This window comes from Dipodomys merriami, unplaced genomic scaffold (genome assembly GCF_024711535.1).
Source record: "Dipodomys merriami isolate MVZ:Mamm:240054 unplaced genomic scaffold, mDipMer1.0.p SCAF_6, whole genome shotgun sequence".
Classification (NCBI taxonomy): domain Eukaryota; kingdom Metazoa; phylum Chordata; class Mammalia; order Rodentia; family Heteromyidae; genus Dipodomys; species Dipodomys merriami.
Window position 1 is genome coordinate 51217956 of NW_027206179.1, and position 27077 is coordinate 51245032.

General features: G+C 32.5%; 1 protein-coding gene and 1 long non-coding RNA gene across 5 annotated transcripts in view; one reads left to right on the forward strand and one right to left on the reverse strand.

Annotated features, from left to right (window-relative positions):
• Pcdh17 (protocadherin 17) overlaps positions 1 to 27077 on the reverse strand; it is a 97935-nt gene that overhangs the window by 29690 nt on the left and 41168 nt on the right. The window lies entirely within an intron of this gene.
• Positions 26697 to 27077, forward strand: part of LOC138814073 (uncharacterized) — a 28069-nt gene continuing 27688 nt past the window's right edge. For both annotated transcript variants that reach the window (XR_011367895.1, XR_011367894.1), the window contains exon 1: positions 26697 to 26842. This is a non-coding gene — a long non-coding RNA (uncharacterized lncRNA). The remainder of the gene's footprint in view (positions 26843 to 27077) is intronic.

The window sequence follows — 27077 nt, forward strand, 5'->3', positions numbered from 1 at the left end:
AAAAATTTTATTTTGCCTCTTCAACAATAACTGAACAAAAATGATTTATTTAATGGTTATATAAGACCTACTCCATATAACCATTAACTAGAAAGAGTGAAAAACCAGAATGAATTCATGCATTTTACTTAATGGAAATCAGCTATGAAAGTCTATGTAGTGGGGATCACAAACAAAGCTTTGGATGTTGATGGATATAGAATGGGCCTATGATGGACTCCCTAAGACAGCAAATGATCACACTTCAAGTAAGATTTTCCTAACAATTTTTTCAAGCCTTCTTTAAAAAATCAAAAATTTTAAGAATTACTTAAAACAAATCAAGTGGGCAATTATCAATTTGTTGGGAATGTCAATCACTGTGGATGTGGGAGGAATTTAAACAGATAAAAAAGCATTGCTCACCTTCATGTTTGACTCCTTTATTCTACTAACAGACAAAAAACTTTAGCAGCAGCTTTCTTGCCATTCAAAAGCAAAAAAAAAAAGCCTGCAATTTATAATTCCTTTCTAATCTCTATTGTTAATACCCAAATGTGTGTAAAATCTTGTATTTGCTTGAAAAAAAAGACAATCTTTTCTATCTTTTAACCAGTGTAAATTATAAAATAAATACAGTCTCACTGTTAACATTTGGAAATATGTAATGTATTTTACTGGATACACATCAAAATTGGCTGCAAAAAATTAATCATAAGACATTTTAAACAGCCTGCTATGTACAAAAAGAATGTATCTGTGTTTCTATTACAAGTTCTATTGCATGCTTAATTTTGTTACAATTCTCTACTAAATTAGCAATGCTTTTTAGTAAGATTAAAATAGAATTAGTTCATATGAAATTATTAATTTACTATTTTGAATACTAACAGACTAATTTGGCTGTCTGTAAAACAAAACAAAACAAAACAAAAACAATGTTATATCATCTGTAAGTTTTTTTAGCTAATGTTTCCAGCCCAATGTAATTTACTTAGATGTAAATATACAGGTTTATAAAACCAAATAGTAGTTACAAATCAAATACACATACCAAATGCTTTTCCTATTTTTTGCTAAGGACAACTGATATGATAATAATATTATTTACATAGAATTAATTTCTACCTTGTATTCACATATACCACCAGATTTGGATATCTCAGAAGAAGTGATTCCTATTAGCTCTGAATTTCTAAAATGATCTTCAGTTCAAAGAGTTAAAGAGACTCATTCTGCATCTGCAGTATACAAAATTAACCAAAGTGTGTTAGGATTTTTTGTTTGTTTCACTGTCTACTTCTACCTGAAGCAGCAACCTCCACTGTAAAAATGGAGACTTTTAAGTTACAAAGAATGACTTCTGAGACATAAATCTCTTTAAAAAAAATAAAACTAGTGTGGGAATGACATATAAATTAGACGTTTTCATCTGTTAGGAACAGAGAGGTATATGTAAAAGCATGGATAGAAAGTACGAACTTATATTGCTCTATATGGCTTATATTTCCCTAAATTTCCCATACCAATGTTAATGCTTGTTTTTTTGTTTTTGTTTTTGTTTTTGTTTTTGTTTTTGAGGAAAATCTTAACTGTTTTTTTTCAGGAAAATAATGTCAGAATACAAATTAGAAATTCGTTAATTTCCTTTGAAATAATTAAAGTAAGTATATTAATTTTCAGTGAAGACACAATTTAGTTTTATCCTGTGAGTGTTAAGTAATATCATTCTTAGGCTTTCTTTTTTTCCCAAGGCTCTATGAAATGTGCTTTGACGTTACTGACTGTATTACTGAGTAAATAACTCACTATTTATCATAAAAAAGCAATCTTTGCCCCTCCTTTTTTTTTCTTTTTTCCTTCCTTCCTTCCTTTTCTTCCTTTTTTTCTAATCCTTATTTATAGTCTTTCTCAATTTAAGCTTACTATTGTAGTTGGAATGACATTTGCATGCCAACAATCATAGCTTCTTCTGTCACGATGAAATCTTACAGACTTTGTTTTGTCCAGAGCTCAGCCTTCTATTACACTGGGATAAGCATAGAGGTTTGGGTTGCAAAGAGGTCAGCCTGAACTTTTCTGTCCAGGCTGCCTCAAACCACAGTCCTGGCTATCTTAGTCTCCTACCTAGCTAAGGTTACAAACATGAGTCACAAGAATCCTATTTCACTTTGTTTTCTTTAATGTCAAATTTACTTTGAGTATCTTTGTAATCTACAAACCATAATTTTGGTAGCATCTCAAAAGCAAATGGTTAAATTACAAGTATGAAATGAGATCTAATAACTTAGAAATAAACAATTAAATTAAAAAATAAAAAGCAATAAGCATGACACTATCTCTCCTTTGGATAATTGCTTATTTTCTAAATTAATGAATCAACAACATACTTGAAGCCATTGGTGTACACCATGTATCTCACAATACACTAAGACACGTTTCCTTCTCCATATACTGAAATTTAGATCATTTACAAAGAAGACAATTGATTTCATTTCTTTCAGGTACTATGAACTTTTCTAAACCTGCTAGTAAATTGGATGATTAAGCTTTTCTCTCCCTATAAAAAGTGTTCTATTTAGAGGCACTCTGAGCAGCAATGATGTGGTTAATAAACACAAAACACTCAAGTTTATATAGTACAAAAGGCCAATATCCTTCAACTCCTCTTAAGGGAATTACAAAAACATTTTGACCCAGCTCTTTGGACACATAGGAGTTTCCACCCAGTTCAGGTCCTTGATTAATATACTCAAGAATAATGCATGTGTACATCTGGTGGTGGCCTACATAAGATCTCTCTTAGGATTTAGGGCAGGAGAGGTTCCTAAGATGGAACAATTATACTACTACCAACTGTAACTGTTTTTGCACTTAGAAAAAAATAAAAAAATAAAAAAAGCTAAATGTTTTGTTCTAAAGAATAATGAAACACTGTCCCCTGGAAAAGCAATTTCACTGTGGGATGACAAAGAAGAAAGATAAACTTTACTTTATAATGTATTTCAAAGACTTAAGTAGTCTAAATGCATTTCTTTAACAATTAACAAATTTATGTGGATTGTATTTTGAAGGCTCTAATTTTCCTTTGACTACTGAATTTTGTAGTATAATATGGATGTTCATGTTTTTTTTAATGTAATAGCTTCCATTATTTGATGGTGTCAAGGGGCAAGGGGCTCCATCTTACCTTTCCAAACATGGCTGCAATGTATCCCATTCAATCTCACCCAATTTAACACCCTCCCTGTTTCCTTGTCCCTCTCTGGAAATGGTATTTCTATACTTCATACAGAAAAAGACAATCTTTCATTCTCATCAAAATCTTGTGACTAGGTTCCAACCACTGCAGTTTGTGGTAAATATGCAAGATCCTGTGAATACAGTCCTTACAGATAAGAAAATAGGTAGAAGGATATTATGCTCAAAAAATTATTGCAAAGATGAACTCTCAGGGCATTCTCAGCAATAAACATTTTTGGCTGAGAAAACAGTTTAAGACTCACACATTAGACTCATTTATCTATTTCTAGCTTTCATATCTTAACAACTGAGTCAATTTAGTCAAGTCAGAATTTATTTGGTTTCTAATTTAATTTGACCCTAAAGAAATAGATAGCTTACATCCAGTATGTATGTAGTGTATGTATGTATGTATGTATGTATGTATGTATGTATGTATGTATGTATGTATGTATGTAGCGGCACATCACTGTTCTCTCAGCTATTTAGGTTGAAACAGAAGAATTGCTTGAGTCCAGCAGTTAAGGACTAGTTTGTACAACATAGCAAGAACTCATCTTCTCTCTCTTCTCTTTTCTCTCTGTCTCTCTCTCCCTTGTCTCTCTTCGTTTTCCTATTTCTTTCTCTGCATCTATCTTTGCATATATTCCTATATAGAGAGACAGATACATGCATATGTATCTAGATACATATACTTGTACATAAAGTCAACAACAAATACTCCAGATTTGCTTATACATAGTTTTTACACACCACTGTTTATATGGTTGGCCTAAAAATAAAATACTTCACTATAACCTACAATATAGTCTTGGCGTTTCAGTGCCCACAATTTATAAATTGGGGGTCTCATTATTTTGCTTTTAATTGGTCCCTGAAGACACAGTTAAGTTGTTTACAGGATGACTGACACTCTAAAACTTTAATGCTTTGGAAATTTTGAGAAGAAAATTCATATAAATGAATTGGGTATTTCTAAAAAGGCATATTTCTGAAAAGGATATCTCAAAAGGCAACAAAGAGATGATAAATTGTGAGGAAATGTAATTTTAAAAAGCCGTACACATTTAAGGAAATGATTATTTGAAAGGAAAGAAATACTGTGTAATAATTTAAACCTGTCATAAAAATTATTCTGTTACTGAAAATTTAAAAATATAATAAATTACCATAGTGGTTCTTCCATGATATATGAAATAATATATCCCATATGAATTTAAGTAGTTTGATTGTATTCACCATTGTTACATAGCTACTGAAGCCTACCTATCCAAGCATGAGTATTCCGCTAATACATGAAAACTTTTATAAAAATAAGGTGTAACTATTTGTGATATATTTGATTCTTGAGATTAGAGAACTATTTTAAAAAAGAAATTTGATCTCAGCTTCCACAAACCTCTAAGATCTTCAGTGAAAAGATCAAATTTCTTTTTAAAAAGGTTTTACTTCCTATGTTATTTCATTTCACAATGAGTTACCAAATTGATGTGGAAAAAAATGTTGCACTAAAGGGTTTTCACCCTTTCTACTTCAAAGAGCACCGACTTCCTTGGTATTGGAAATATGTGGCAGTGCTGGTAATAGACACAACCCTTGGGCTAAGTTGTCTGGAGCTGTCACCTCCATATATGATAGAGGCAAGGATGTCTTAAGGGCAATGGAAAAACTGTGAAATGTCTGTCTCTATTTCAACTGAAGAACTCCTTAAGCCTACAAATGTACTTTACTGGGAGATAGCTCATATTTGTGAAAGCAATGGATATAAACTAATGTTACTGTACAACAAGTTCGAATAAATGTAAATTTGAAGATTTATTTTTGCCAAATACATCATCTTATTTTAGGCTTTATGTGTATAGTTGACTAATATATAATTTTACATGAAATGGGTACTTGGAAAATTAAATTTACTTTAAGCTAATGTTGGAAAACTAAACAAGCGATCTACCATCTTCCACTTTAAAGGGAAGGCTTGAAAAAGAGATTGAAAAAGAAAAAAAAACAACAGCAATACTTAATCTAAAACAAATAAATCTTTTAAGATACATTCAAGTTAATTTGTGGTTCTGCCTTCTGTTTGGCATTCTATTAATTCACATAATCTCCTCATATTACCACATTCAGAGACATGTTCCATTAAAAAATGATGAAATTATCTAGCATTTAAAAATACCCAAATGTAGCTTTTGTTTATTAAAACATGTAAAGTCTACAGAAATAGCTGAACTATATTATACCTTAACTCTTTTAGTATGAATGTTTGCCAAGTCTTATGAATATGATTAAGATCTGTAACTCAAATCTAGTTAACCTTGAATCATACTACAAAAAATAAAATATAAAGTAAATTAATACAGATATTATTAGTGATGAGCCAAGAAATAAACTGACAAAAAATTCAGTCGATGTATAGAAATGAAAATGGGATCATATAATATTATACTTATTGAAATGGAAGTAAAAAGTTTTTTATTATACTTTTTTATCTTTTCTTTTCTCCTTTCCTTTTTTCTTTGGTTTATTCCTTTCTGTCTCTCTCTTTTTTTTTTTTTTTTATTTCTGTACCCTTTGCCTTGTATATGAATCTCATTTGGGAGGGGAAGGAGAAGCACCAAAACGGTGGGACAAAGGTTAAATCAGTTCAGCAGTGAAACCCACTACATACTCTGTTGGAAATGAACTATAAAACTTTGGTGGGAAGAGAAGTCAGAAAGGGAAAAGCTGGCAGAAAACGGGGGGGGGGGGAAGTGACACTATTCAAAAGAAAATGTATTCATTACCTGACTCATGTAACTGCAATCCCTCTGTACATTACCTTTACAATATTTTTTTAAGAAAGGAAATTAGAACTCTATTTCCTGGGCATGGGAGAAAAAAATGAAAGTATCCCATTATTTCATTCATAAAATTGTAAATTATTTAGTTGTAAGCACAAAACTGTTGTTCAAAGTATACAAAAGTTAATATCAATGTATGGCTACCAAAAAAATAGACAAGAAAAAAGAAACAGTAAGAAAAATGTTATCATCCTGAACTATGAAACATTACCAAGTTAAAATTATCTTCCTGTATTTTATAATCCTTTTAACTTCCTGTTCTCACTGGCATTTATTAAACCATAAGTCACCTTAAATTGGTTTACTTGTATTAAAATTTAATAAGCTCAGTTATATTTTCAAAATAGAAAGGCACAATCTTGCATGCACTCAGACACAGGTTTGTCTTTACTTCAAAGATAAAGTTCCTCTATCAGATGTTATAATATAAATGTTTATTAATTAGGTAAAAGCAAAATGTGTAAGGAAAATATATTTCCCTATTTGTAGCAATTGAAAATTACTGGAGACAAGTCTTTTTATCTCTGAATTTAAATTTACATAATTTTCTTTCTCATAGATTCCATTTTAACATACCCAATTCTCTTTGTAAATACACAAGGGAAATATATAAAGATATTTGTAAAGCTATTAGACTTTTAATTAATGTTTACACTTATTGAATCTATGAGTAACAAAAATAGCTTGCTTTCTTTTAAAAATTTAAATATAAATGTTAAAAGCTTTCACATTAAAAAATAATCACAAGACAGTTAACAGAACAATTTTGGTTCTACTTTTCTTCTATTTCTCCATTAAGTTTATATTTTAGCTTCCCTGCAAATTTACTATTAATCTCAATATTAAAATATTTCTCTATTAGAAAGACTATAAGCTCAAAATTTCCCTGAAAAACTTGCCATACTGCAAGTATTAAAATAATTCTTTTTACCTTCAAAAAGCTCACTGTTTTGTATAATAATCTCACTAAGTACTACAGAAATGATTATAACTAATAAATAAATGAAAATCATTTCAAATTAAAATAACATGCTTAATTTTCTCTCTATTTCATTTCATTTAAGCATAGGATTTTATTAGAAATAATTAAATATTGGCCCCCATCATTTCACGTTTGATTCCAGATAACACTTGATTAATATATTGGTAGTAATCATCAAAGAATTACCAGTTTATTGGACTTCAAATAAGCAATAGTATATGAAAAGTACTGGAGATATTTTTCTAAGGGTGTAATTTTCAACTCACATGCATATAACTCAAATGTCCGCAAAATGCTCTTTAAAATGTTGATTCTTTCTTTAAAACCACAGGAAACCATTATATGTCAGATCAATGTCATACAATATGGCAAGAGCAATGCAATTAAACATGATATGATTAGGGTATTTTTAAATTGTATCTAGCATAAAGACTAGTGGATTATATTACATATGTAATATGACACAATGAAGGCTTTGTATTTGGATCAGGTATTTCATCCTTCTTTCCTTCCTTCCCTCCTTCCCTCCTTCCCTTCCTCCCTTCCTTTCTTCCTTCCTTTCTTTCTTTTTTTTTCTTTATCTCTCTTTCTTTTTCTGTTTCTTTCTTTTCTTTTCCTTTTTTTTTTTTCAGTCATGGGGCCTGAACTCTGGGCCTGGTCGCTGTCCCTCAGCTCTTCAGCTCAAGACTAGTGCTCTATCACTTCAACCACAGTGCCACTTAAGGCTTTTTCTGCTGATGTGGTGCTGAGGAATCAGACCCAGGGCCTCATGCATGCAAAGCAAGCACTCTACCACTGAGCCACCCTCCAAGCCCTCATCCTTCTTTTCTATGCATGAAAATTTGATTTATGTCGAAAGCCTACTCTACAAACTATTATTTCATCTACCAAAACTCAAGATTTTGGTCATTTTCACCTTTCGAAGTCCACTGACATGATTTAATGAAACAAGATATGTTTATTTGTATTATGGTAACAATATTAAACTTTCTAAACTGTTGAATATTAAAAACTGACTTCATTTAGTGCTCTCTATATTCTAATTGGATAAAAGACCATTGATTATAATTCTCTAAACTTTTCATTACTTTAAAATATTATAAAAATTCTTAAAACTAATTTTTGTTTCTTTTGTTGTTATTGTTGTCATTGTTTTGTCAATCGTGGGGCCTGAACTCTGGGCCTGGGCACTGTCCCTTAGCTCTTCAACTCAAGGCTAGTGCTTTACCACTTGAGCCACAATGCCACTTCCAGCTTTTTCTGCTTATGTGGTGCTGAGGAATTGAACCCAAGGCCTCATGCATTCAAAGCAAGCACTCTTCCACTGAGCTACCTTCCCAGGCCTTAAAACTAATTTGTGAAAGCACTTTAGCCCAGAAATGACAAACAGGATAATAAAATTGTTGTATGAATATAGCTAGGATGCTCATTCAAAATTAAAATACTTATTTTATGTATGATTTCTAAAATTTAATTAAATATATGAAAATCTAACTATTTTTTCTTAATATTTTGTCTTTGCACAATGGACTGGTCTTGTACAAGGAAAATTTAAGAACTCTATAGTTGTTTTTTCTAGTTTTTGTGCTATTTTTTGTCAAGAATATTTAAAATATTCTTATATTTTGAGATAGTAAACTTACCCCTAATTCCAAATTTTAAGAAATATTTGTTATCATAAGAGATATCTTCAATTGTTTTATCATTGGCAAATGTAATTGGCAAACCACATTGTTTAAAAAGTAATTGTACAGTATTATTTTTCTCCACCCAAAACAAAAGCATGACTTAATAAAGAAGATTGCCTTCTTTATTGATTTCTACATTAAGGAAACTGAGATAAAAATTCTTTAACTTAGAATTTAGTAGATTACCCAAGCAAAATATGAGATCAAGAGTTTCAACCTATGTATCTTAAATGACTTTTATATGTGCATATAAAATGCATTACAGATATGTGAATATATAAATATACTAAATTATTATCTGTTTTCTGTACATTGCATGAACTCAGTACCACTCATTGAGGTGATATAACACCTTACATAGGAAAGTTTCATAAAATCTTTTATTTCCATAAAAGTTTGAAATCATATAAATGATTCTTTCAAAATAACCACCTTGTGTAATCAGAGTTAATATGAAATTGTTATGTTTCATTTCTCATTTTCTATAAGATCCTATACAATCCACTTTCTCCTTTTTCCTTTTTTAGCTGACATCTGTCCTACTCAACCCCACTCTCCCAGCTGTGTGGGACTTTGTGTTTTTATTCAACATGCCAGAGAAGTGAGACCACACTGGTCGTTCTTTCTGCCTGGACCTCTCCCCAGAGAGCCACCTTTGTGGTTCTCCTTGTTCACTTCCTTCAAATGCTGACAAGAATATATTCTCCAATAAGGACTCTTGTCTTATCTACCTTTTTTCAATGTATTTGACATATTATAGCTGCTCAACAAGTTTATTGAATAAATGAATATTACTGTTCAGAAATATTTTTATTTTTAACAATGTTCGTATCTGAATGATCAGCATCAGTAAGATTGCTGAAAATTTGGAAAATGACAAATAAATTTTCCAGAAAGAAGTCACACTTAACAGCCATGTAGAATTAATCATTATTAATTTAATGCCAAGAAAATAATTGGTAGGATTTGAATAGAGGTTGTCACCACATTATTCTAATGGCAAACTTTTCAGTTTCTACATCTACAGCCTTGTACAAATTAGAAATTACTTAGATCTTCCCAATTAAGGATAAGAAATTTAAGATACAGCTTTGTAAGTACAGTTCTTAGCCAGATATATATATATATATATATATATACATATATATACATATACAAAGCTTGAATTACTGAGAAAGATCAGCCTTAATGAAAACAGCCACAATCCTTACTGATTTTTTTTTTTTTGTCGGTCGTGGGGCTTGAACTCTGGGCCTGGGCGCTGTCCCTCAGCTCTTCAGCTCAAGGCGAGCGCTCTACCATTTGAGCTACAGCGCCACTTCCGGTTTTCTGGTGGTTTATTGGAGATAGGAGTCTCACGGTCTCTCCTGCCCGGGCTGGCTTTGAACCATGATCCTCAGATCTCAGCCTCCTGAGTAGCTAGGATTACAGGCGTGAGCCACCAGCGCCGGGCTTAACCTTACTGATTTTTGCACATAAATTTTTAATTGCAATTTAAATGTACTGTGTTAACTATCAAAAAGGAATATCTGGTATCTATACACAAGTACTCTAAAATTTTAGAGAAACAGATTTAGGTTTTCAACTAGGGGAATAATTTCTATGAGTACTATAAGTAATGTGTACTAACAGTTTCTCTCTATGTAGTTATCTTGACTAAATACCTCTATAAGATCTCAACCATACTGATGTGTGTGACTAATGGTGGCAAAGACAATCTGTCATGAGTGAGGATGAACTCCACTATGAGGATTTTCACTGCTGTGTCAGCCTTGAGGATGGGGTCAGTGGTGAGGAAAGGACATTTCATCCTAGGTGAGTGAATGTTATCTTGTGTTGACAGAAATTTTAATAGTACTTTTGGCATTCATAGTTAAATTGGTGATTCATTATGTGTCTTGCACCAATTTTAAACACAATATTATACTTTACTGAATCCAGATGAAAGGTATGGCACAGGTCAATAATGAACGTCTTTTTTCATTTTTCTTTTCTTTTCTTTCTTTCTTTTTTGTTTTTACTTTCTGGTCTCCAGAGAAATGCTATATAGTCTTTTGGATATGGTTGTTAGTTGGTTTTTTTGGTTTTTTTGTGGGGTTTTTTTTTTTTTTTTGTAATGAAGAGTTGGTTTCTTTAATAAGAATGAGACTACTAAAGTTGTTACTAGAGGTTTGGGAGCCGAAGGAGAAGATAGGTATGTAAAATTGTTTATCATTGGATACCAATACACAGTAAGCAAGGGGAAGTAAAGCCCTGATATACTACTGAATTAAGGATGAAAGAGCCAGTCAAGTTTACAAATGTACATTTACATATAATTGAGATTGTATTTAATTTATTATGTATCTCTTCATTGACCGTTTCAAATCTCCACACAAAAATGGATAAGCCTCCATTGAAATCCAAAGATTCCACACCTCTAGGATTCAGTTTCGGCTCTATCCTTCTTAAATAAACAATGGCATTTTAGATGACTTTTAAATTCAAATATTTCAACCCTTTTCTTTCTTTAAGGTTTCAGAAGCAATTTTTTAATTCATGTTAAAGAGCATAGTTATACTTAATCATAAAAAGTAGAAATCTAAGTGAGGATAAAATAAAACTTGACTACCTAGAGTGTTACTTTATGAAATCAATTCAAAACTTAAACATATATTAATACATGCATCTAATTTAGTCTCTATTAACTGGAAAACCTTCCATTTTCCTCCTAACTCTTAATTTATCTGGCATGAGGGATATGGCTCAGTATGTATGCTCAAGAAAACGTTAGTATTTCAACATAATCACCAAAATAATATGTGAAACAATGACACTCCAGGCAAACAAGTATTCCTTAAAGAAAGTTAACATTATATAATCATAGAATATTGCAGGAGGAAAACTTTAAACTTAGCGTTTAGTAATTTGTATTAGCATTAGTAATTCAATGAATCTTCTTTTACCCTATCTTACCACTGGCATGTGAAACTTCTGTGTTTAAAACTGTACATTGTTTTGCTATTTCAACTAGTTTATTATGTCATGAATTTCTTCCCTTAATCATCCAGATATTTTCCTCCTACAGATTTTGCATCCTAATAGTTGTCAAATACTGTTAATTAGTTGTAAACATTCTCAAATCTATCTTTCTTCCTACTAACCATCACATCATTTCTGATCTTTGCCATTTTATATATGGGACAACTGACTCAAACTCAACCTTGATATATCCTCTTCTCTCTAATATTCATTTTATTCAATCAGAGAAAATGTTAACCTAATTTTAATTTTATTATATTGCTTCCTGCATCTTTTGTTACCATTCTACTGATAATCACAAATGCTTAAACTCTCAGGTTAAATCCAAAGTTCTGCACAATTTGGTTTCAATTTTTTTACATTTTCTGGTAATGGTACAATTTCTTTCAGTATACTAACTATAGAAAATTTTAACTTTCAGAAATACAGAGAAGATATTACAGAAATCCCAAATACTTCACACCTAGTTATTAACATCTTTATATTTGAATGACAGATTTGTAATCGCTAATGATTCTGTATAATTTTTCATTATGAACTGAAGTCTTTGTGTTATTCAAATTTTCTTATTTATTACTTTAGGTTATTTCTCAGATTGAGGTTCCCCATCAAGTATCTCAGTCCTCAATATTTTGGTCTATATGAAAGGACTAAAATTCCACTTATAACCTTTCATATTTGTAAATAAGATACATTTTATTCCACCAATTTTTATTGTGAACATGTACATTCACTGACATTCATATAGTATGTCTACAGTGTTTTCTTAGGTAGGTATGTGTCACTAGGACATCAAACTGAAGATTATTCTAAAAGTTTTGAGTAACAAAAGGTCATTAGGGTAAAAGGTGCAGCAAGAAGTCAGGTATCAGGTTTGTTTGGCGAATGATCTTACCCCTTAGTGTTTTACGACGTTTATAACTACTAAATCATCAATTATATTTGAGTAGGTAGAAAAGAAAGCATAACAACTTGTGGAAATCATTAATACGTCATACACTGATACCATTTTGTTGTATGTGTGCCAGTCCTCAGTCTTGAATTCAGGGTATGGGTGCTGTTCCTGAGCAGTTTTGCTCAAAGCTCACATTTTACACTTGAATCACATCTCCATTTCCAGCTTTTTGGGTAGTTTATTGGAGATTAGAGTCTCACAAACATTTCTGCCTGGGCTGGCTTCAAACCACAATCCTCAGATCCTCAGCCTCCTGATTAGCTAGCATTAAAGTCATGAGCCTCTGGCACCTGACCACTGATAAGATTTTTCCTAGAAAGATTTTTACTCTGTCCACTGCATTTAGTAGATAATACACTAAACATAATTATAAAAAGCCATTTATAGTATTAAGGGAACACATACTTCCAGTCTCCATAAAATAAATTGCAAACAAGTTATAAATGCATTGTTGTTACCTATTCCCTGATTATTACAATAAAGATTTATTGGATGACATATTACTGACTCAGTTTGAATTTCAGAATGATACTGAAGCAAAGCAAGTAAAAATCTGACTCCTTGTTAAAGTCACTCATGATACAGATAAATCCTCTCCAAGGTATAATTAATGACTATGTTGTATCATTAAGTGAATTTGAGTAGTTTGACATTATTGAACTGATATCAGAGAAAAATTGGTTATCTCTGAGGGAAATACTTGCAGTTCATTCTAATGGATGACACTAACAAATCTATTGAGATTTCAAGTGAAATGGGTTGTATAAGAACAAACATACAGAAATGTATGTATTTATTATTATTTGTAACTTCCCAATTCTAAGACTAGCTAAGTAAAATATTTAATGTTTATTCATAAATGTATAATATATATACTCATAGCATAACACAAATAACTTGTCCTATGGTTTTAAAATGCTTTATTTCCCTTTTTTCAACCTTCAATATTTGTGAGGTGGTGATTAATAAAATATTGTTAAATGCATACAATTAAATTGATATATAATAATTTTCAATGATCTTATACTCACATTAGGACAATACTCTGGATGAATTTATGTGAAAATGAATTATTATATATTATTTAGACAAGTACCTTACAACAGGATAGTTTCCAGGCAAAATTATAATACATTTGAGCATTTAAAATATTTTGATGGAAGTAAGCTAAGTGTAATTTTTAAAAATTTAGAAACTTTTGCCATTCAAATCTGATGAATATATGTGATGCAAAAAATTAGGCATAGCCCATGTGCATATGTGTGTATGTGTGTGTTTATATATAAAGACCATGTTCAATAATCAAATACAACAAAATTCCATCTCAGAGAATTGTTTAGTAAGCACTGATGTTTTAGATACCTAATTTTTAAGTTTTTCAACATATTACAGAAGGAATATTTTTCAGAAATGCAGTATGCAGTGCTGGTGTTGTCAACAAAATGAAGGGAAGGAACTTGAAAAATTCTGACCATCTTTGTTTAAAATGTACATTCTTATTCTTCATGGGATCTCATATCATACCTGTAAGAGGTTACCCCTCTTGTAGAAACTTACAATAGTGAGTACTATTCTGCTACTTCTTTTCTTAGTAACATTTCATTGTCCCGTTGGGAAAATCTTTCATTTCTCCATTTATTTTCACTGCATCTTTATTGCTTTAAATGGACCTACCTATACTGTTTTCAGGTCAGTCTACATATATAGCTACGTGTACCAGTATTTTACAAGTAAATGAATCCTTTCATCTGGCTATTTAAATCTGACTATTGGAAGGCAAATATGTCCTCGGGGTCCAGTAATATAAAGTGTCACTTCTGTGTCCTGTGGTATCTTCACCAGTTTCACTAACAGTTTGGAACTGAATTGACTCACAGGATAAACTTTTATTTTGCTGACTTGAGGCCTGTGTGTTTCATATTGTCAATTTGATTCATTACTTGCCTGAATGCACCAGTTTTCTACTTACCCTTCCTTTGCAATCAAGTATTAGTTACAGATACTCAAAAGGTCACTTACATTTATCCATCTTTCCCATGATATCACACTACATGTTGAACATCTGTATATTTCAAAATTGATTGTGTTCACCTTTTATATTTCATTTTGAGGCAGGATAGATAAAGATAGATGAACATTCAATTTGAACAAATATTAAAAGTGCTAGACTCAAATATTAGAATCAGGGAATTAACTGAAGAGAAGTAGTCAAATTCCCCTCCCACCATACCTGCTTCTAGACACTAATTTACAAATTAAACTAAATTTAAATAAAATTAAAATACAAATTACATACAGGGGCCTTTCTACATTTGTGTTATTTTTGAAGAAAGAAGTAAAAGCCTTTGTTCAAGTGCTATATACTCATAAATGTAAATGCTACCATGAAATCCTTCTATGTATAGCTAATATATGTTTTAAAAAAGTGTGTGTTTGTGTATGTGTATACATGTTTATGTGTGTGTGTGTGTGTGTGTGTGTGTGTGTGTGTGTGTGTGTGTGTGTGTGTAAACTCTGAAGGCATTGGGTAAGTCCCACCTATCTCACTAACCCAGAACCATCATTTAAAGATTAATAGTTGCTAATGATCCAAGTGTATTTTCTCAGCTTAGAAAATATAAAGGCTAGAGTTAGGAACAACCATTCTGAGTGTTTAACATATTTCTTGTATGAGGAGGAGGAAATGTTTCTTTCTGTTCTCTATTTCTCCCTAATGTATCTCCCTAATGTATCCCTAATGTTATACTAAAATAAATCCTTGCTAAAACTTGTACATTGTGAAACTCTCCAAGACATTCTAAAATACTTGTCCCAAGTTGATCACAGAGACCTATAATATTTCATGGAAGTGGGATTGCTGAGGAAAGTCTTCATCCAACCTCTGGTGACAATTCATCTTCTCACCTATCCTTATTTTATGTTCTGATTATCTGTACTATAACAGTATTGTTAAAAATATTTCGAGTTTCTGAATAGTGAAAAAATGGCAATTCTTTCTTGTTCTATCTAAAAGCAAGTCTTTATTCTTCAAATATATTCATCCTTCTTTATCCCCTAGCTATACTAGAATTTTATCACACTCATTCTTTCTCTCTCCCACCACCTTCCTCTTTCCCTTCCTTCCCTCCTTCTTTCTGACTAGCTCTTTTTATTTAACCCAGATTGACCTCTAACTCAACATCCTCCTGCTGCAATCTCTTGTGTTCTGGGATTATAGGTGTGCACCACTGATTTGTCTTAGAATTTCATTCTTTCTCACATGATTATTACCACTGTGAAATAATAAAAAATCTAAAGAAACTGCAAGAGATAACTTAGAGATACTTTTTCTGGGCCCTTTGAATTAATATTGTATATGTAACCTGTGATCTGAGCTCTTCTCTTTCTTAGTCTCTTTACAGTCACTTTGGGCTATGGGATAGAAAAAAAAATTAACTGAGAAGTCATACCACTCCTCAAAGAGGCAATGTCTTCTTCTTATTGTATTTTAGGAAGCCACCCCAAACTTGGGAGGTAATCTGACAGGTACGCCTTGCTTTGGTAATGATAACAACTTCCTCAGAATACCTCCAGGGACCAGGACTGAGCTAATGGTCCACCTTATGAATAACTTGTGACTGTTTCAACTCTGCATACCTTTTTCAATACTTGCCCCCAATTGTCCCTGTTTAATCTGAAGCCAGTTGCTATACAGCTGAGACAGTTGAAGATATACTGAATTGCTGACTTCCCGTGGCTGCCATAGAGTAAGTCTCCTCTCTCTGCCCTTTATCATGTTTCTTTATTTGACATATGGCAATGAATGACTACACCTCACTTGAGATTCCTGGGCAAGTGATCTACAGATCTGGTTTCAAAACTAGAACCAAACATCCTAATCTAAAATTTTGTCTTTGCCGTGTAATATCAAAGTGACTTTAGACTGGTTAGTTCTTCTGTTCAAAAGAGAATTATCAATGTATATTCCAAAATGGTTACAAATTGTGTGAAAACTGGTGAGAAATCTTAGTTATATGCACATAGTGTAGTTGCTTGGAAAGTATATTACACAGTGGATCTGGAAGAACTAGACTTCTATAATTTAAAAAATTACATCATTTGCCTGATTAAGATGCTTATCATTCACCAAGGACCTGGAGTTCTGTAAAATCTCTTCATCCTACATTTTAGTTCTTGATAAATCACTGGTGGAATTGTGTTTTTATTTAACGAGATATTTTCTTTTCTTTTCTTTTCCTTTCTTTTCTTTTTAACTAGAAGTTAAAAATAATCTGAAGAATAAGAGAACAGGTCCTTCCAGTATGATGCATTCAGACTATTGGCAGAGACAACTTAGTACAAGAAAGGTTGCAGTACTGGAAGTATTTACCTAGGGGAGGAGGGTCAGGAATGTCAAAAAGAAAGAGAGGCTGGGAATGTGGCTTAGTGGCAGAGTGCTTTTCTAACATGCATGAAGCTCTGGCCAGTACCACATAAACAGAAAAATGCAGAAGTGGCACTGTAGTTGAAGTGGTAGAGTGCTAGCCTTCAGCAAAAGAATCTCAGAGACAATGCCCAGGCCCCAAGTTCAATCCCCAAAACTGGCAAAAAAAGGGGGGGATTGGGGGGAGAGACAGAAAAAAACAGACAGACAAACACGACAGACAGACACAGACAGACAGACACAGACAGACAGACAGACAGGCAGGCAGAAGCAAGAGATTGAGAGAAAGAAGAAACCAAAAGATCTCCTGGCTATTTTAAAGTGAGCTAAGGATGACAAAGGACTTGTGTTAACCAACTTTAAAAGTTTAGATTATTTTTTGTTTCCAAATGCTCTGTGCAAGTCTACAAAAGGGTTTTAGTTAGGGGACTGAAATTATCTCAAGGAGATGATTACATTGCTCAAATGGTTAGTGAGCAGAAAACAAACAGACCACTAAGTCCAAGGAAGGAAATGGTGCACTGAAAAGGGGAGCTGTTTAGTAAGGGAAGGGAGGTGCCAGAACTAGAAATTTCAATGGAATTCTTGGCTGCTCAGGGCTTGAGATGAAAATGGAGATAAAATGCTGGCAGGTTTAGGATAGAGAAATAAAAATAGATGAATATAATTCAATCAAGTATCTTTTGCACTGTTTTAATCATGTAAAAATTTTGAACAAGTACATAGAGAAGAGAGAAATATCTTTAGAATACTGATAGACTACAATGCAACTTGTAGATTCTCAATAAAGTGTATAAGTTGGTTTGTGTAACATGGATATCTGAATAGTCTATGATAGTCCTAATCAAATAGTTATTGATAGAATTTAATAAGCTTCAGGATTTAAAAACAAAATTGATTTTACTTATTTCTCTGAGTTAACACCAGTGCTATTGTAGAATATTTAAAATGGGGAGACAGAACCTACATTAATTGTCTGTTTCCACTAGTAATTATAAATTAGTGTGCTAGGCCCCACAAATGAAGGAATCAATCTATCTGTCTGTCTGTCTGCCTGTGTGTCTATCTATCTAAATACACACACACACATACACACTCACACTCACACACACTATCTTGATAAAGAGGTAGAGATAAATGTAAGTTAACTAGAGAAACAGATTCAATTCTATTTTCAAAAGTAACTGTCCCTATTTTCTACTAGGAAATACCAGTATAACTGCCTTGCAAACTTCTGTTTGCATACAATTTCTTTGAAGGCTGTAAATAAGTAGAAGGGACAAAAGTTAATTGCACCTTAGCTAAGGAAATTTCAGTTCTTTATTGCTTAGGCTTTCATCTCTGAAGCTGATAACATCTCTCATCTGCAACTGGATGACTAATTTGTTTATAAGTTCCTGTGCAATACTTGATACATAGTAGGTTTCTAATAAATGATTTTTTCCCTTTCAATTCCTTATTACTATGGAGTCTTCTTTTGTTATCTGATTAAATAGATTCACAGTCTTTTCCATATAAGGGTGAATTAAGGTTATATTTAAGGTTCATATGTTACCAAAATAAAGAAAAAAAAGAGAAGAAATGAAAATTCAAAATGAAAGAGAGCTCTTTGTCAGAGTATAATAGGTAATCTAAAAGTTGTACTGAACTCTGAATAAACGAAAGTGCTTCCCCACCCCCCCCACCCCCCCACCCCCGACTTTGTACCTCCCCTTTAATCTTAGCTGTTCTCTTCAGTAGTCTCTTTGCAAACACCTTGGGTTACTGGAAAGAGATATTCAGTGATAAGCATCTCGTGTGGACAAAATATACTCCCCAAACAGGCCACACCTTCTACTTATCATCTTAAAGAGTTAAAAACTCAAGAGACTACTATGCTTCTGTTCTTTTTTCCAGTAATAAAGTGGTAACAAGTCCACTAGTATTCCTTCATGGATAAAAGCTGAGTTAATGGTCACATAGGCTGTATCTGTGATTTAGGACTGTTTTAGTTGTGCATATCTTTCTCATGGTCGGTCCTCAGTTTTCCGCATTTAATCTGAAGGCCATGTCTATACCCATGAACATAGCTGAAATTTTATATTGATGTGCTCTCTTCCCTTGGCTGTTAGAAATCTCTTCTCTCTGCCTTTCACCATGTTTCTTTATTTGACATATGGGTGCCAGTGGACAGACACAGCTTGGGATTTGTGGGTCTAACCCAGTTTCAGGAAGATCAAGAGTTGAGTTCAAGTCCAGAGTGAGCAAAATAGTGAAACCATGTCTTAAAATATAATAAATTGATATATAGATGAAAATTTTAAAATTAAAGTTAATGAAAATTGAGTACTTAAAAAGCAACATGAAAATTCAACTTTGATCATTAGCCACAACCAGAAAAGGTTATTATTATTGTTCATGATCTTTAATCTTTATATCCAGTTCTGATTCCTGCTCAGAGTAATTACAATAAACCATCTCTTGGGCCCAGAAACCATGAAAAGAACCTCTGAAACTTGAAAAATGATTGAAGTGGCCATGAAGCACTTACTTACATTCTTCTAGTCTGTCATTAATTAAAGACATTAAATAAAAGTTCGCTCAAATAACCCTATCAAAATCAAGATGTAATTGTAAAGTCTGCACAGGGACACCTCCCTACCTACCTCTTGGCTAAGTTTCCGCCCAGTATCTGTTACCTAGGTAACAGGCAGACCTGGAAGCAGTCACCTTCCCCCCTGGGCCACCTCTGGTCACATGCCTCCCATCTGACCATAGGAGGGTCCCAGACCCTGAGGTCATGTCCAGATCCAGTGTGGCCACACCTTTCCCCCACCTGGCCTCACCTCTTCCTGTCCCTGACTTAGATAAGTTCTGGCCCAGGGGCAGGTCGTCCCCTTTCCTTTTCAATCATGCCTCTCCATCATCTACAGCAGGGGCAAAAGTTGAGTAAATAAACTTCTCCTGCCTGAATAGCATGTGGTGTTCTTTTCATCAGCTACCTAATGAAACCTACCTATTTAATATACCTGACAGTAATGATGTATAGAATCAGAATTGAAGTCCTTATTGTAGCAAAGGAACACTAACCAGTTTTGAAATATTGTTTCAAATATCTCCATTAGAAGCCAATCATAAAAATATTTATACTTCTTTGCCAATTTTGGTTTTTGTTGTTGCTTAATACATTTTTACTACTTTAATAATAGCATTTCTTCATCTCCAGATACTCAAATTTCCTTTGGTCTGGTAATATGATTCCACCCTTGAAATCCTATTAATTCACCTAGTATTATTTACTTATATTAATTTACCTAGTATAATATTAATTCACCTAGTAACATTTACTAAAGTATCTAGTAGCAGTAAGTTATCTATGTATATGTAAATAAATTAGGAACATATCTAGTGAAATTATAGCTAACTAGAGGAAAGGTTGGTTTCCTCAAAAACTAGACATCTCAAACCTAAAAAGTTTCATTTTCAAGAGAACTAACTGCTTATGAATAACAATACTAATACACTGGTTGATACTCAAAAGATCTTTTCCCTGAGAAACACAATATAAAATTCCTTAGTCAACAACTATTTGTTGTATTTTTGCCTCCTTTACTTTACTCTTACAGGGTGAAGTATTTTTTATGTATATCATGAGGTTATTGTGTACAACGAGCATTTCCTAAGAATTGTCATTATCTCTTGAGTCTTAAACTACTGCTTCTTGTAGAGATTTTAAAAGTCAGCTAACAATATTAAAACTATTGTTTACTAAACATAGGAATTAAAATTATAACTCAAGGAAAAGACAAAATTAAACAATTTCATCACTCATAAATTTTAAAAACCTAAGAAAAATCCAGAGCAGACAAATCAATTTTCATAATATATAAATTTTGTTTCAAAAGTAAGCTTGGTATGAAAAGTGAGTTTATTTTTATTCTTATAAAAATCCTAAATGTGTTACTGAAAATACTTCTGTATTGTGATTAAACTTTTAAATCTGCCAACTACTTTATAGTGTCTCCAGACAAATGTTAATCATGTTAAAGCTATTACAGGGTGATGGGTTTTTTTATGTATTCAGTTGAAGTAAGAGCTCAACTACATCATTTTATTATGATTTCATAGGAAAATGGATAAAAATAATTCCTCTTAATTGTAGATAATATTTTTCATTACATTTGAATCATCATTATTTTAACTTATTCTCAAGATTTTAGGTAAGAATAAGTCACAATATACAAATGTAGCACAAGTTTACATATTCCTTGTTTGTAATTTAAAAGTAAAATTAAAAGTATTCATTTGGTGTTAAAAGCTAACTTGAACTGGTGGTTCATATATGTTATTCATTTGGCTCATTTAATGTGAAAATTCAGGCTTTTCACTACAAAATTGTTATTTAGTTTGGGATACTGTAGCAGATTTCACCAAGGGTTTTAGATAATGTATGTAAATTACCATATCACCTTTCTACTATCTAGAATTTTCTTAATTCTAGAAAACATCTCATTCTAGGTAAGATAGTAATATATATCATAGCATCAGCTTAACATTTGTCAGAACTATTATTAAAAATAATTGATATAAAAATTATATTAACCTATTCAGTTTGATGTATTATCAATTCTTATTTCTTAGTTTTTAAGAAGTGTATATGCTAAATAATAGATTAGTTTTTGACAAAATAATGACTTACAGTAGACCATTTTGTATTTTCCTTACTTCTGTTTTTGTTTTTGTTTGTTTTGTCTTTTTCATTTCAGAGGGTCATTTAAATAGAAAGTGTTCATATAATGTAAGAGACTTCATGCAACGATGACCTCTGTTTAGTATTTTGTAGAGAAGATTATGATTCCCTGGAAATTATGTTTTATACTATTTATCCCATTATAATATTTTCTTTCTCTTACAAGATTACTCCTCATTATTATTCAATGATTATCCTTTTTTTTTTTTTTTTTTTTTACTAGTCCTGCAGCTTGAACTCAGGGCCTAGGTACTGTCCCTGAGCTTTTTAGCTCAAGAATAACACCCTACCATTTGATCCACAGTACCACTTCTAGGTTTTTGGTTTTTCTGTTTATGTGGTACTGAGGAATTGAACCCAGGGCTTCATACATGCTAGGCAAACACTCTACTACTAAGCCACATTCCCAGCCATGAATATCCTCTGGTTGGCTCAATCCTTTAATATTTCCTTCCGGCTAGACTGTTTGCTTCATATCATACAGATATTATTCAGCTTTGATAATCAAATAATTTTCTATCTAAGCCCTTGTTTTCTCTAGCTACTCTATCCCAACTTCATTGCCCTTTTCTTCCTTATTTGCTGTTCTTGAAAAGTCAGGGAACTTTGTGTCTATAATTTCTGAGCGTACTTCTGTGATATACCCTATTGCAATATCTTTTCATTGTTCATCATAATTTCCCCTCCTAATGGTCTGCCAGTTGTCAGACTATGCAGACATTCCTTATTAAGCTTCATTTTCTTAGAGTGCTCTGAAAAACTAACATTGTTTCTCCCCCGCTATCTTTGACTGATTGTTTTACTGATTGTTCCTTTCTATTCATTCTTCCTTTTTCCTGTTCATTATCTAGATTTGCCAAACTATTTCTTATCCTGTAACACTATATACAATTACCATATATGATTATTATGTTTATTCTGCTTACTGAATTTTCTCTATTAAAGTAAAAATCCAGTAAATTCCATCTCATATGAAGTCTTCAATAATTATCTGTATTCTGTCTCTCATCATTGAAGATCTCAGGCTCCACTACCTATCCCAAACAGTAAAACATTATTTTCCACAATTTGTTAAATGTTTAATATTCTATTTACAGTATTAGAGTATTAGTTTCTTGAAATTATACTTCATGATTCCTGAAAGGGATCACTAGGGACTTGAATCTTCATTGGAAGGTAGATTCCATGTGAGAAGGCATACTTCTTCTTCTACTTATTCCTCAATTTATACCACTTGAAACAGTTCTGGGAATCTAATAAAGATCTGTTGAATAAACATTCAGCAGGACAACTAAGATAGTCACATATGCATAGGGGACATAAAAAGAAAATTAGTTAAACATTCAAAACATTGTCTCAAGTGAATTAGTTTTCCTTCAAAACAAAAAGTTTCACTTTGTGCTTTTATGCCAATGATGCCAGATCATAGTCAAGATTGTGTGTAGATCTAATCTGTGAGCCATTTAATACAATTGTATCACCATAGCTTTGTCTTATACCAAAACAGCAGTGTCCAGGTATATGATCAATTATACTTAGCTGAAAATGAAATCTGAAAACTCTAGACATTATCTAAAGTTTCCTGGATGTTAAATTCACATAGAAGAAACTCATCTTGGTAGGCTGAATTATTATTGAATTATTCCGCTTCACAACTTTGAAATTTTGTGTTCTGTTAGGAATCTGTCTGGGTCCTTATTTCTTTTCTGTCAATACTCTTTCTAAATAATAATTTGATTCAAGCATAATCCAATGCCAAGGACTTCCAAATGTATGTATCTTTATCTCTCTCAATGCCTAAGTGCACTGCCAGTTGCCTTTTCTGATGCTTCTTTCTGGATGCCACAGACATTTCTAAATGAGAATGTTTAAATCAAAATTCCCTGTAGTATCTTAATGCTGTTCTCACCACATTAGTAAATTGAACCATTTTCTTCTCCATAACAGAAATCGTACTCACAAGAAGTCAGTTTTGAAAACTACCTCACTGTTTTCTGAAGGTTCTGTCACAGATCTGAATTTGTTTTGTTCATATTTTATTAGCATCTCTGAATTGTAAAGTTTCACTTGATCCATCACTTTGTCATTTGCAGTATTAAAAAAGCAATGTTCATTTAGAGAAAGTTACCACATACATGTTCACAAATTATAACTTTTAATTGTAGCTTTATATATATATATATGTATATATATACATATATGTATAAGGTATATACTTATATCTATGCATATATGTAATTAAAATCTTAAGTCAAGTAGTATTCATTGATTTCAACATTAAGTCCTATTTTCACTTTAGAATTCTTTAACTGAAAATCAATTTTAAAGTAAATACTATGCAAGCTATGAACATTGAAACAATATGCATAGTTCATGACTTTTTTTTTTAGTCTTTTCCTTTGGTCATTCCTTTGGTCACTTTATTTCCATGGACTTCATTTTCTCCTGCCTAGGATTATTCCCCAAGCTTTCTAATTGTTTCTCTGTCTACATAGTCATTGTTAGAAAAAAAAGTCTCTTTATGAAAATTTGAACTACCTTAACCATACACTTTCAGTGACTCTCCAGCAGGCTTTGCATCACTGGGCTTGGAGCCACCTCCCCAATCTCACATCTGCCATCCTTAGTCTCCCACACTGCTTCTCATCTGCTCCTTACAGTAACTTGCCACACATTGCCTGACTTCATCTGTGCTTCTAAGAGTGTCCTGTCAACCTTCCTTCTCTACTTTCCTTTTGCCAAGTGTGCAGAAGGTTCAGCTCATCTGTCTCCTATTCCAGAACTCTCCAATCTCTTAAATCTGTCCTAAGTTTTAATTTTCATCACTCTACTATTTGTGTGGAATTTGTTTTGCTGCATTAACCTCATAATTTATGCCAATTTCTTTTCAACTACAATGGGAGTTCCTGGTGGACCCATTCAGTGCCTAAGTTCATCGTTCTTTCCATTGGGACAGTTATCATTTATAAAAGAAAGAGGGCTGGGAAGGTGGCTCAGTGGTAGAGTGCTTGCCTTGCATGCCTGAGGCCTCAGCACCACATAAGTAAAAAGAAAAAAGCCAGAAGTAGTGCTGTGGCTCAAGTGGTAGAGCACTAGCCTTGAGCTGAAGAGCTGAGGGACAGTGCCCAGGCCCAGAGTTCAGGCCCCACGGCTGGACCCAAAAAAAAAAAAAAAAAAAAGAATGTGTCAGTGAACAAATGAATACAAGAAAATCTCTCCTGCCGCCACCATGAGTTAGGGCTCTAAAGTGTTAGAGACCAAAACTTACATATAGATACTGTGCACAGACTGAAGCAATACATGCAATCTTAATGCTTAGTGATAATTTATATAATAAAGATGATGGCTACATCTAGGGTGATATATTTTGTAGTCCTTTGGGAACATCTTTGTACCTTATAGAATCAGGAATCCACCTCTCAAATGCGGAACCTTAGGTCTTTAGGGTTATAAAGAAATAAAGTGTGCCTTTTGGAAACATTAAACTCTCAACTGTGTGTTATAGGAAAGCCATAGTATAATAAAAGAACTCAACTAAAGAATTATATTCTGGGAATATATCTTACCCCGACACTAAGATGAAAGCTACAGAATCACTATTCCTACCTACAAAATATAGGAATTATTGTTTAAACTTTCCTTTTTACCCTGTATTGTGACATATATCTTTAAAAATAGAAGACTTGTAATATTAGCATATACAGAAAGTATCTGGGGTGCACTTTAGATCTACTCAAGTAATAAAATTATTTTCTTACATTTCTTAATTAACAGATGAGGCAAGAATTACACTGAACTTTTATAGTTTATAGGCACACTTCTAATTTCCTAAGAGTATGAAAATGTTAGTAAAGGATACTTTATTCTCAAAAATTGTCAGTATTTAATACTACAAAAAGTATAATTCTCTTGTTTCACTGGGATATTTAACCAGTAAAAGTATTTCAAGGCAGAGGAGGCTTTTGAGACTGTGGAAAATATTTATCCCTTATATGTAATCAAAATGTTTAACAAAATTCTTGCTGTGCTATTATTTAAAGGAATAGATTCTCAAAATTACATGGAATCTACATGTAAATCATTCAACACTTACCAAGAGATTTTATAATGAGCAACAAAAGTGAGAGTGGTAAGACCTCTATTTTCATGATGCCAGATGCTGGATTTTAAAAACAGATGTTTGCACATGAGAACAAGACATGTCATTGAAACTTATAAAGTTACATGAACTATGAGGCTATAGTTTAAAAAGCAAAAATAAACTGAAGCTGTTGCCAATTTAGTGAATACTTTATCCAAGAAAACATGATGTCAGGGAAATAGTGAAATTCCCAAAGAACAACACAGGAATGTGGAAATATTGACATTGAGATATTATTAGATAAGTGGTATCTAACAAAATTTAAGAGTATGGAAATAATAAGTTCTAGCAAAACAAAAATGACAATTTCTTAAATGCAACTTATGTGAATTATGAAGTAGGCTTGCCTTTAAATATCTGTACAATTTTTCTGATATTAAAATTTCCATAGTTCCTTCTCATTTTTCATATGTGACAATACTATTTCTTTTCATTTCCATGGTAAATTTACTGCTAATGAATTTATGTCAGCACTAAATTTAGTATCGATGATTGGCAGATGTCTGCTAAGAGGACAAAAGCTGTCATTGTCTCTTTATTTTGTTTACCTAGGATTGGATTTGCAGGACATAGCAAATGGAAAGGTATGAAGAAAAGAATGGCTAACATAGAAGACAGAACTTCAGGAACTATTATATAGAACAGAACACAGAATGCAAACACAGAACTTGAGCATGCAAAAGTACCATCCTGACTACTATTTAGAGAAAACTGAAAACTCAGGCAAGAAGGCGTTCAGCCTCTTATAACCTTCTCCCAACATCTAACTTCTGGTTGATACTTGCCCAGTGGGCAAGAGCCTTTACTCCACTATGACCTTCCTTGCAGTTGTGCAAAAAAGGTAATTCTTGAGGTTGTTATTTAGTTGTAAAAGTGGAATTAATTATACAAATCTGCATTATTTGGTATTTCTGCCACTCCCAATTTTTCATAGGTCTTTTGAAAGTTATATTTAATAAAGTATTCTCATTTTGAAATGTTTTCCATCCATAAAATAATATAAAAAGTCATAATTTCTAACTGTAAAGAAAAGATAAGTGAACCCATAAAGTTGAAAAGAACAATAGATATCATGA